This window comes from Engraulis encrasicolus, chromosome 11 (genome assembly GCF_034702125.1).
Source record: "Engraulis encrasicolus isolate BLACKSEA-1 chromosome 11, IST_EnEncr_1.0, whole genome shotgun sequence".
NCBI classification, from domain to species: Eukaryota; Metazoa; Chordata; class Actinopteri; order Clupeiformes; family Engraulidae; genus Engraulis; species Engraulis encrasicolus.
The window spans coordinates 41,238,407-41,248,982 of record NC_085867.1 but is presented as its reverse complement, the minus strand read 5'-3'; the positions used below and the strand labels follow the sequence as shown (position 1 = coordinate 41,248,982).

At 47.1% G+C, this 10,576-nt stretch overlaps 1 protein-coding gene across 2 annotated transcripts in view; it reads right to left on the bottom strand.

The window, feature by feature from the left end:
• The window catches only part of sema4d (sema domain, immunoglobulin domain (Ig), transmembrane domain (TM) and short cytoplasmic domain, (semaphorin) 4D), a 54,804-nt gene that overhangs the window by 37,913 nt on the left and 6,315 nt on the right, over window positions 1–10,576 (bottom strand). For both annotated transcript variants that reach the window (XM_063210640.1, XM_063210642.1), the window contains exon 2: window positions 4,423–4,531. The gene's annotated coding sequence lies outside the window, so the exon portion shown is untranslated. The remainder of the gene's footprint in view (window positions 1–4,422; window positions 4,532–10,576) is intronic.

Sequence of the window (10,576 nt, the reverse complement as noted above, 5' to 3'; positions counted from 1 at the left end):
TTAGGGTTTGGGGTTATGGATGCAGAGCGTTCAAGGCATTATTCCGTTTCATAAATGGAAAGCACAAAGCCTACATGTCATGTTTCTGACTGGGTATCCACAGTTCACACACTAGGCCGTCTGGTATCGTCTGGGGACTGTGACTGATTGGAAATGAAGAGTGTGATGGAGCCATGGAAAAAAAATAAGATGTGGAAATAAAAATGGTGTGTGTGTCCGTGTGTCTGTAACAAATAAACAACTGTGACTGGAAAACTAATAAAGTTTCCTACCATGGTCCAAAACGCTGTCCAAAGACAAATGCTGAGGTACTCAAGGTTGCAATTTTTTACTTTTTTTGCATTGTAGCCAAATAAAAAAGCAACCTTGAGTGCCTCAGCATTTGTCTTTGGACAGCATTTGGACCAAGTTTGAGAGCCCCGACACTGAAGAGCACCAAGGGAAAAGGTGAAGACCCAGAAGCACTCCAATTACCTGCTTGTGTTTTAACGTTTCCTACCATATTGACACTGAAATGGGACACAGAAATCCAGAGCATCAGTAAACCTTTGAAATGTTGGTTGAGCGTGTTTTGTGTTTTCAATAATTCAGCAAGCAGTGGTGTTCCACTTTCCTAAATCTATCACAGCCAAACAGCCGGAAATTGAATGAAACGGTAGAATATTGTCCAAATAAAAACAGCCGTTTATGAGATTCAGAGGCTGCTTTTGCAGTGCACGCATGGTGAACAGGATTACAGGAGCCAAAAACGTCTCTGCGTACAGGAATTTAAGCCCAAATCTGGCTTTACAACAAACACGCAAGCACAAACCAGCTGATTCTCCTGCTCCCCCCTCCTCCTCCTCCTCCTCCTCCTCCTCCCACCAGGCTGCTGTGCCAGCTCATCTCTGAGCGCAGCGATGCAGGAGGACGCACTGAGGCGGTCAATTTTTTTTCCTCGACTGACTGACCGTCCGAAACCCTGATCCGACAACTCTCACTGTGCCGCCACGGTTGAGTAATAATATGCATTTGGTGGAGCATTTACATCTGCGATCTTTATGACTTTAAGCCTTAAACACAGCGCTATAAGCTAGTCCAGCGGTATAAGAGCATTAGGCCTACACACACACACACCCAGAACTATTTCAAATCTCCAATCGCTGTGTGTCTGCCCCAATTCAGCATAAGTGCGAGGGATATTATCCACAGGGAAAGACATGAAAACATCAGTAGTAGAGCAGACACAACTCTGCCTTAAGCTCTTTCTTTATGACTGCTCATCTGCCCATATCCAGCCAGTGAGTGGGGGAGAGAAACCCACTCAACAACATTTTTCCCACATACTTCTGCAAGCTGAAGCCTCATTCTCCATCTCATTCAAAGTCTCATTATCATCATCAATAGTTGTCCTTGGGGAAAAAAAGAGGAACGACTGACTACAAAGAGGGAGATGCGACGTGTGTGTTATTTGAAATTCCTGTGGAAAAGTTCCATGTGTAAACGTTTGCTCACGAGCTAGCCAGCCAGCCAGACAGGCAGGCGGGTGAGTGAGGCGAGGATGGGGGGCAGGGCAGTATGAATCTTAAGTAGTCACATGTTGTGAAGGGCTTTGTTCACTCCCAATGACAGTGTCCATCTCTCAGATTTTCCTCACTTCCTTCTGGCAGAACATTTATCATTCTCCCAAACGGAACAATTGCGCGACAACACTGACTAGCACAGGCAGAACAATGGACGACTAAATAGGGGGGCCTTCAGCTATACCCCCTCAGAAAGGTTGCTAGGATACTTTTTATCCACTAGACAGCTCGTCAACAAGATCATGACTTCCTTAAAGCTCACACTTAGAGTGCAGCTCTTCATTTTGCAGAAAAAAACCTAATTGGAAACAACTGCCATCACGTGATTACCATCATCAATAGTTAGATGGGTTACCTGCATTTGGCGTGTGTATGCACTATGCGTGCGGTTAGAAGGAGTGCGTTTGCATGTACGTGTGTAGTGTAAACACTGTCTAAGATCTGTCAACATGTGTGCAGTATGCACAGCCCCAATGTTGACAGACAGGACGGGGCTGATCTCAACACTAGGAACTCCTGCATTATGGGGACAGGTGTGTTTCTTCAGTTCAGCCCGACGCAAGCATCACTGCTTCACATTTTATTGAAGCCAGTCAGTAGGGCTGTCACCCCTGTTTTACAAAAAAAAACCTGTACATTTCAACAACCAAATCGACCCTGTTGCTTGTAAGCAACCGTGCCATTCATTCAGACAGAAGAATATACATTTTTCCACAGAACAGACCAGCATAAATCTAGACAGCCGGGTAAACCAGGACATGTGGCAACACTACCAGCCAGCAAGCCACCAAGCCAGCTTGCATCCTCAGCACCCAGAGATGTGGAGTGGAAAAGCGGCCAGGGCAGCGTTGCAGAGGGCGTCATTTAGTGGCGTTTGATATCTGTATAGCAGTGACGTTTGTGTCAATCTGGACTGAAGAAACAGACCTGTATCTGTAGTGTTCCCACCTGTCCCAGTTTTTCCCGAATGTCCCGGCTTTTAATGGTCTGTCCCGAGGAAAAGAAAACATTCCTGGACACTGAATGAAGGATACCATTGCGTACAAGCAAAAAGGTTGATCGAGTTTTAAATGTCAAAGCTTTTTTGTCAGATAGAGGTGACAACCCTATCAGTACATCATCATTAATAGTGCAGCTGTTGAGGTACAGTAGTAGGGAACTGGCATGTTAACGCCAACCCTTTTGCTGGCAGTGAGCCAGTCAAACTCCAACTCCTCTCAGCCCTGTCCAGATTTCAAGGTGTCAAGGCCATGGGCCCTGCTCTGAAGTTCTGGAGTGGCCACCATGTAGCAGCCAGGACAGAGACACGGCGACAGGGCTGCACTGGGGGAGAAATAGGGCCCGGGCACTTTTGGCTTAAAGGGATCCCTCATAATTAGCGGTGCAGAACTGACCCACTGGCCCTACAGGGGCCCATGAGGGTCCAGGGCCCACCGGGAAATGCCCGCTATGCCAGATGGCCAGTCCAGCCCTGCACGGCGACACAGGACCTGCTACTTCAGTGTGATATGGGAAACATTCAACCGTCTCTTAATCAAAAGGAGCTGCTTCGGTTTTCTACTTGAAGCACTACAGTATAGCATATCTCTTCTCTACGTTCAACCTCCTGTGCAGCACAAGAGCTTGACACTCAACTTAAACTTTTGCTCTGTTAGTTTAATAACTTTAAACCTGTAGTTTAACTCACGGTCAGAGCAGAGGAAATCCTTAAACCCTGACATTTTTCCCTGCACCGCATTTCACTTCACTACTCGGTAACGTGTCATGACCTATTTAATAAGAGAGTAAAGCCCTTGTGAAAGCCAAGTCCTTCAAAGCAGCTCATCAGCTGAGGCTGCGTGTGTATGCATGTGTGTGTTCATGCTGAAACCGCTTTGCTCAGTGTGTGTAGTGGGTGTAGTGTGTGTGTGTGTGTTGGTGCTGAGACAGCTTCGCTCGGTGTGTGTGTGTGTGTGTGTGTCACTGCTGAAACTGCTTGGCTGGGAGTGTGTGTGTGTGTGTGTGTGTGTATGCAGAAACAGCTTCGCTCGGTGTGTGTGTGTGTGTAGTGTGTGTGTGTGTGTGTGTGTGTGCGTGTGTGTGTTGATGCTAAAAACGCTTTGCTCAGTGTGCATGTGTAGTGTATGTGTATGTGTGTGTGTGTGTGTGTGTGTGTGTGTGTGTGTGTGTGTGTGTGTGTGTGTGTGTGTGTGTGTGTGTGTGTGTGTGTGTGTGTGTGTGTGTGTGTGTGTGTCTGCTGAAACCGAGTTCGCTCGGAGCCCTAATTCCCCTTGTTCTTGACTGCGCGGGGAAAGGGAACTGGTGGCATGGGCTCAAAACAACCAGGCGAAGAGGAGAGGAGAGGCCCCAAGGCAGGGAGGCAGGCAGGCAGAAGACAAAAGACAAGGGCTGCATCAGCGAACACAACAACGCCATGGAAATGAAGCAAGCCAAGGGCCCTATGCAAATGCAATACGTCTCGCAGCGCTAAAACAGAAAGACCCTTCATAGGGGAATGCGGTTGTTTAGGCGTCCTCGGCATTTGCCCGCCTGAAATGTGGTGGTGGTGGTGGTGGGGGGGGGGACTGATGTAAATGGAACAACGCGCAGCAACAGAGATGGCCTCATCTTATTCACCTCAAGAGGCAAACGCATGCATGCACACACACGAACGCACGCAAGCACACAAGCACATGTTCACACGCAGACATGCACACGCAGACACGCGTGCACACACACTTCAGTCTGTTATTCTCACACGCACGCACGCATGCACGCACGCACGCACGCGCGCACACACACACACACACACACACACGCACACCTTGTTCCTAGATGGGCTGTGTTCTGTGGATTGCGGATGTTGGCGGCAATTACTTACTTGTAAGTCATGGCATCGACTGGCAAATAGTGATTCATGAAAAGGCCGGGTCCCGTGCACGCAGACTACGACGAATGATGCGCTTCAATCCCAGGGGAGACACGCCGATCTGGGGATTCAGACAGGAAGCACAGAATTATTATTACTTTCTTCCAGACAGACTAATAACTACTACTTTACCAGTCACAGTACAACCTAAAAATGCCCCATAGATACACACGATCATCCTACTGGCTGGAACAGTGACAGCAATCTTTTCTGCGTCTGTGACTCTGTATTTGCTTGTATGGTGTTTTCGGCTGCATAACTGGATTCCAAATATGAACACATTTCCGTTTCATTCCATGGAAGCGATAGCTTAAGGCACTTTCCTGCTCACTGAAAACACACCAAATTTATATGAAGGGGCGGGAAAAAAGGTCTAGTGCTTCACCACACACACACAAAGATATTTTGAAATGCATAGACTCTGATACGCACATGCACACGCACACGCACACACACACACACACACACACACACACACACACACACACACACACACACACACACACACACACACACACACACACACACACACACACACACACACACACACACACACACACACACACACACACACACACACAATGTGAATCGCTTGCTAGCATGCCTGAGCTGCTGAGAATTAGAGAAAGCAAGAAGCGCGCAGCAGCACTGCCAACTTTGTGGGGGCTGTCGTCACCATGGTAACCACAGAGCAACGCTCAACTATGAGCGCATGAAAACACCAGCTCGCCGCTATTGAGGGGAGCTCAAGACCCTTCAACAATGAACGGAATCGCATGGCGAACATGTTTTCAGTGACATTTCACAGGTTACTTGCTTTACAATCTCATGAATTCACAATATGTTTTAAAGGTCGGCCTCATATTTTTTCGGTCTGAATGCAATGCAGGTTGCTGGTGTACAAACATGCATTATACTCATGCAAGACATTTAAGTCTGTAAGTTAGTCTTCCAAAGTGCTGGTCAGAGTCCTATTGAAATTGTTCACTGAAATGCAATGTTTTTGTCAGACATCACCACCATGTCTATGGTACGTTAACAGAAAATTAGGTTGAAAAGACAAACATATCCACAGAAAAGCTACATTACCGTAACAAGTGTATCCAGCTATTACACAATCCTCCCCTTGCCTAATAAGTTGCATCAAAGCATCACTCAGGATGCAGAGAAGCGAGAAGGGTTATGAGACATGCATTCGCAGACATCCACGGGAGGCAGACTAAACAAACAGTCTTACGGCAAGAGGTCCAGAGTTTCGCAGTCTTGAAAATAATTTCCTGAGGTAGTGAATGAATGGGGCATGCAATTCCTCAGTGCTAAAACACACTGCACAGAGCGCACGAGTCTGTGCATTCCTTCCTTTAGCAGTTAACCCTGTGAAACACAGAGGTCAAATAATGCCTCAGATGTGTACACATGTTAAAAAAGCAGAGGTTTTTTTTTCTAAGACCAGGATGAGTTTTGAGTTGCGCTCTGTGTCACAAAGGGGAATGGAAGGGGAGATATGGCTCTGTACCCCCAGGTGTTGTAGGAGAGCTACCCCACCCCCGCTTCCCAAAAAAAGGCAAGCTATAGGTGACAGCGGAAGACCTCATGAAAAATGCGCTTCTGTTTTTTTGGCAGCCCTGCCCCCCATTCATCACTCGCTCCTTTTCTCTTGCGCGCACACACACAAACAGCTTAACAAATCCATACACACTTAACAAATGTGCAAACACACACACCTACATGCGCGTTCTCACACACACACACACACACACACACACACACACACACACACACACACACACACACACACACACACACACACACACACACACACACACACACACACACACACACACACACACACACACACACACACACACACACACACACACACACACACACAATAAGTACTTAAATTCACACATAAAACACGTTGAATACACTAACAACAATACACTAATATTGCCACATAAACATCCATACTAACATGTGTTTTCTCTCTCCAACACACACGCATGAACACACGCATATGTTTGTCGCTCCCCTCTCCCCTTTTCGCCTGCCTCCCTCCTTGTGACCCCTTAGTCTGGGGTGATTCCTCCAGGCTGGCATGCGTGCCGTCTGGGGACCACCGTCTGACTGCTGCTCATTAAGCCTGTTTGGGCATCTGCCTCTACCGCTTCCTCCAGTCACGAGCTAGTACCACAACACACACAGACACACACGGCACACATGTACGCACACGCCCGCACACACACGCACACACACCCTCCACACACACTGCTGGGAGCATGAACAGCCTGCTACGCTCGCAGGATCGCGCATTAACTTACACACCCCAGGGAGTGATGCCACTGCTCTGTGCGCAATTCTGGGGGCATGGGGGAACAATAATGGGCGGTGTTGTCATTACCATCCAAATTTCATGAGCGACCAATGCAATATTGGGGATGGAAGTGGGGACGACTTTGCAAATTGCTGCCTCACATCTATGAGATCTGAATTTCATTCCACATTGAAGATTGGCTTGCATGTCTGTATGCCTATTTCTTTTGTGTGACAAGACACATTTTCAAGGTCTCAGCTCGCCATGACAAGTATAGCAACTGAAGCCTTTGCTGCACAGGCAACACCACAGTGGGTATTATAAGTGCTTGAAACTAACTGAGTATTATTAGTTTGTTTGAGGCCACACCAGGTGCACAGCTGAAGCTTTCAGTCTGCTGAGCGTTAGTGACAATAATTAGTCTTCTACTATGAAGTGGCGACACCAGATGTGAAGGCGACCCGCCATGCACCGTGCACATTCCACCAAATTAGACCACGTCTAACACCTTCTTTCTTCTAAGTTCAACAAACAGAGCAATTCAGTGCATGGCATTGTCGTTAAGCTTCTGCCACATGTGAATTCAAAATTGTTCATTCATTCATTTCAGTTCATTCATTCAGTCATTTTGAAACATATCTAACAAAAGATTTCAAAGATTTTCAAAACAAACATCAGTCTTCACTCCATTTCATCCAATTATTTTGATCCTAATGAGACCACTAATTTAAAAGGTAATTAGTGAAATTGCCTATGTTCAGTGCACAGGCGCAAGGCGTGGATTTTCCTCTCAAAAGGGCCAGAAACTGGCACCTCTTTATAGGGGCATATGTTTTTACGGTAGCTGATGCCAGAAATGCCAAGGCATCCCAGATGACCCAAAAATGACTAGAAGGAAACCATAGACATAAGGCTGAACACCATAGACACTCGATTGCCTTTCAGAACACATCTGTGTTCCAGCCGTCCGTCCGACGGCTCGGAATGTCTGGAGTATGCCGAGATTCCACGGCTTTCCACAATATGGTCAACTGCAGCGTGTGCCAAGGAGCCGCTTGAAAGCCAATGACTGAGTGGAAAGACAGATTGGCGTTCCAGAATCAGATACTTTTCTGCTACTGTAAGACCAACCGAAAAGAGCTGATAAGGGCAGAAATCTGACCCTTTGGTCTCTGTACTGCAATTTGGACCTTTCCCTGAACTGGATCCACACACACAAGCCATGGAAAAAAACACTTTCCAGGAGAACAAATCTTAAGGCCTACTATTCATCACATGCACATACTGTAGAAATACAAGTATCCAATCGCTGTGTAAGCTCAAAGCAAAGCTGCTGGGATGGCTAAGTGTTTGCACAACAAACATTAATTGAAGGAAAGACGTAAACACTGGAAGACCCTGCTGCATTCATCTCAACTGAGGTCATCTTTTCTGTCACGTCAAGTGTAGTCTATACTGTGCTGTGACGTAACACAGAGGACCCGGTTTCGATTCCAACCCGAGGTCATTTCCCAATCCCTCCCGATCATTTCCGGTCTCTCCGTCATTGCACTGTCTGAGTAATAAAGATGTGAAAGTCCCAAATATACAGTATACATTTATGAAAAAAGTGTGTCAGTGTAGACTCAGAAGAGGTGAAATTTAAAACTAGCTTGATCCATCAAACTCTTTTTGTACGTCCAATTATGTGCAAGATATAGGAAGAAAAACACAGCACACACACACACACACACACACTTGTGTGCGGGTCATCCTACCTGCTGTGTGCCGCACTTTAAAATAAATGTATAGTGTCAGGTGGAGTTTGCCGAACCGTACAAATGCATCTGTGATGACAGCAGTCTCCTGCTGTGCCGGGTCATCAGTCATTACTGTAAAAAGCACCAAGGCCAGGACCAGGACACGCACAGGCACAAGACAACACTGCATGCCTTTGAAGCCGCTCGAAAAGCCCCTATTGCTGATAGTGCTTGAGGAGGGGAGATGCTAGCAGGCTTTGATCTCCCTTCCTCGGGCCAATGGAGTGTACTGTATGCGCCCACCTCCTCCTCCTCTCCTTGTCCTCGCTGGCCAAGTTCACAAGCAAACACAAGAGTACTTCTCTGAGTTGTAATTACATGAAAGACAAAACACACACGCACACACGCACGCACGCACTACACACAATAACAGAATACACAGTATTTGTACAAGGAGGACTTCAAAAGCGGCAGCTTAGCTCTGGTTACTAAGCCAACAACACCAGGTTGTAACTAACATTTTATGACAACTTGTCAGCGGTTCCTCTGCAGCGAAACTGTGACGAAACTTAAAAGAACATCAAGGAATATAATTGTCGTATGTCATTCCTTTCTGATCTGCTGTCAAAGACACATAAAGTACTCTTCTAAGCATTGCCTGATTTAAGGCCAACTACTGTAGTATATTCCAAGTACACAGCAGCAACAGAGAGGCTGAGAAGGGAGACAGCCCAACATAAATCATTTAAACTTAAGTCTTCACCCACCACCAGTCAGCAGAACTTGTCCTCCATCTCACAAACCAGTCAGTCAGTCAGTGACAGCTACAAAAAAGAACAATCGTTCCACACTACAGCCAAGAAAAAATAATATCCATGGTGTCTTTTAAACAGCAGCTCAAGAAGTCCTGCCGCCTCACACACACACACACACAAAAAAACACTGAGGAGACACACGGCGCTGCTTTATAAGTAACCGCTTCCATTCAGCCCCCCCACAGCTGAGAAGAAGGGAGAGACACCAGTCTGCCTACAGTGAAGATTCCCACAGATCCATCTATGTGAACGACGGGAGCAGGAGAGAGACAGAGAGAGAGGGGGAAAAACACCCTGTCCAGTCATGACATGGGAGAAAAAAAACACTTGAGAATCACTTGAAAATCACAGCAGCAGCAGAAAAAATACCTGCATGGCAAGGCAAACTGGTCTAATCTCCCCTCCCCCTGTCTTTTCCCACACTCCCCCTCCCCTCCTTTCACCACTCTACTGTACCCAATAACAATTAATAATTTAAGACAGTCAGGTTTAAAAATGTGCCAGTGGAGGAGTGGGGAGCATTTCTGCTGCCTCAACCACACCTCAGTCCCTCACCACACACACACCTGTCCAACTCACCCAGGGAAAGAAGGAGTAGAAGGAGAGGTAGAAGGAGAAGAGGAGGAACCAAGGCCCTGAGTGCACGCTCATCTCATCACCAAGCACAAAGGAAAGGCGAAGAAGAGGAGGAGGAGGAGGAGGAGGAGGAGGAAGGATGGAATCAACCGTTCATCTCGGCAGCCGCACGTTCACACACACATACACCCTCTCTCTCTCTCCCTCGCTCCCTCTCTCACACACACATACATCCATAGCCTCAGCTCAACCCTGCGCTTCAGCCTCAGCCTCAGCAGCCACATCTCCGAGACATCAATGCTCTTACACCCGCACTCCTTGTGGAGGAGGAGGAGCAGCCATGAACAGGAGCAGAATAAGATGGGGGGTTGGGGTTCCAAATGTATGTGTGACAGAGAGCGAGAGAGAGAGAAAGAGAGAGCGAGAGCAAGAGAGAGAGAGAGTGTGTGTGTGTGTGTGTATGTCTGTGGGAGAGAGAGAGTGTGAGAGAGAGAGAGAGAGAGAGAGAGAGAGAGAGAGAGAGAGAGAGAGAGAGAGAGAGAGAGAGAGAGAGAGAGAGTGTGTGTGTGTGTGTGTATGTCTGTGTGAGAGAGAGTGTGAGAGAGAGAGAGAGAGAGAGAGAGAGAGAGAGAGAGAGAGAGAGAGAGAGAGAGAGTGAGAGT